We start from the raw sequence: 2,196 nt of genomic DNA, 5'->3' as shown, positions 1-2,196 counted from the left end.
CAGGAAGGAGCCTGCATGCGCCCTTCATAAAGCGGCAGACCAATGGGTGCTGACCTCGCCATGTGCTTCTCAAACCCCACATGACAGGCAAGCAATAGCTTGCCAAATACACTTTTACCGTGGAGAAGGCTTTCTTCCTGTCAATCAGGTCCTGCAAGAATAACAAAATCACCCCTACTGGGCACTGAAGAGGAACGTGGCTGTGTCTATTGCACCACTCCACGAAGACCCCCCACTTAGAACCATACAGAGATCTAGTGGAGGGGGCTCGAGCACTCTGTATAGTGGAAATCACCCGCTGTGGGAGTCCCACAGCTGACTAGACTGAGCCACTCAGGGGCCAAGCCCACAGTGCCAGGCGTTCTGGGTGTGGTGGAAGACAGTCCCCCTCCCCTGAAATAACAGGTCCCTGCGTAGTGGGAGTTGCCAAGGCTGAGCATGCAGCAACTGATATATCTCTGCCAGCCAATACATGGCAGGCCAAAGCGGAGCTATCAATATCAGTGTGTGGCCGTACTCCCTCACTCTGGCCAGAGTGGGGGGTATCAACGCCAGGGGAGGGAATGCATGAAGATGCCCGGGCGGCCAGACGTGCGCTAGTGCGTCTACGCCCAGGGGAGCATCCATGCTGCGCAGAGAATAAAACAGAGCGCAGTGCGCATTTTCCTCTTGATGGCAAAACAGATCTACTGTGGCCCAACTGTAACGGGTCCAAATCTGTCCCACAACCTCTGGATGCAGAGTCCATTCCCCGTATACAGGCGCGTCTCTGGACAGTAGGTCCGCGCCCGCTGGGGCCAGCACGCTTTTTTCTGTGTTTATCACAAAACCCAGATCGGACAGGTGCTCCACGAGAACATGCGTGTGCGCCCTGGCCTCCTGCTCCGACTGTGCCAGCAGCAGCCAGTCGTCCAGGTATGTGGCCAAGCAGATGCCCTGGCTCCTCAGCGGAGCTATTGCCGCTTCCTTGCACCGCACGAACACCCGTGGTCTCAGAAGAGACCGCAAGGAAGCACGCGGTACTCGTAGCAAATCCCCTGGAAAGCGAACCTCAGGAATTTTCTGTGAGGAGGGTAGATAGGGATGTGGAAATATGCGTCCTTCAGGTCGACAGAAGTGAACCAATAGTTCTGTCGCACAAGACGCAACAGTGATGCGTGTGTGAGCATCCTGAATTTGTATTTCCGGTAGGGCTGGGCGATATGGCCTAAAAATAAAATCTCTGACTTTTTATAACCAAATCTGATTTCCGATTTTAATCGATTTTTTTTCTTTTCTTTTACAAAACATAAATAGACTTATTAAAAACATTTATTTGTTTATATAGATGAATGCCAGCAAAAATTAAGCATATAATGTCATAGCTTTTCCACCATATAAACAACGTACATAGAAATATGAGACACAATGCATCCGTGATCTCTTTCCATCTGGATCCTTATCGTACAGGATCCACTGCAGAAATAATTCCCTGATGAAGGTTGTCTTAACTAGGGTTTGTGAGTAAGTTCACTTTGCATCTCATAGAGAACAGCATTTCTCACTGCAGTTATACGCACAGCTAAATCCCAGGCATGAGTGAAGGGTCACTTCACTGAAAATCTGTCAGACAAACACCGTTCTGGTGTGGAGTGAGGGCTAAGTCTGCTGCTAAACTAACTGTAAAAAAAAATCCCGATTTTCATAAAAATAAATCTCCTGAAAACAGAAAAATTCAATTTATCGATTAATCGCCCAGCCCTAATTTCCGGAGATATCTGTTCAGAGCACGAAGATCCAGGATAGGGCGAATCCCGTTTGGGGACCAGAAAATACCTGGAGTAATACCCGCTCTGAAACTGTGGCAGGAGGTACAACACAAATCGCTCCCTTGTTTAACAAGGAGCTGATTTCCCCTGTAAAAACGTGGGCTGACTCCCCTCGAGCCTGGGAATGCAAAATGCCGGCAAAACGAGGGGGAACGGTGGCGAACTGCAACCTGTATCCCCTCAAAATCGTCCTTAACACCCAGGGTGGGGCTGCGTGTGCGGCCCACCTCTCCACCTGAGGGAGGGAGGAGGCGCACCCTGCAGCCCGTCCACCATAGTAGGCTCCATCTGTGATGCGGTAGCGCCCTCCCTCGCTGAAACAGCGAAATGGTTCCGGGACTGCGCCGTGCATCCACGTCCGAGATGACAGCGCAGTGACGGGTGCACC

The 2,196-nt window shown here is 50.9% G+C and overlaps 1 pseudogene; it reads right to left on the bottom strand.

Annotated features, from left to right (window-relative positions):
* Nucleotides 1-333: 333 nt before the first annotated feature.
* On the bottom strand, nt 334-2,160 carry LOC121656373 (annotated as a pseudogene).
* Nucleotides 2,161-2,196: the final 36 nt, after the last annotated feature.

Source organism: Melanotaenia boesemani, chromosome 17 (assembly GCF_017639745.1).
Source record: "Melanotaenia boesemani isolate fMelBoe1 chromosome 17, fMelBoe1.pri, whole genome shotgun sequence".
Classification (NCBI taxonomy): Eukaryota; Metazoa; Chordata; class Actinopteri; order Atheriniformes; family Melanotaeniidae; genus Melanotaenia; species Melanotaenia boesemani.
Note: the sequence above shows the minus strand (reverse complement) of the source record. Positions and strands in the feature narration are given on the sequence as shown.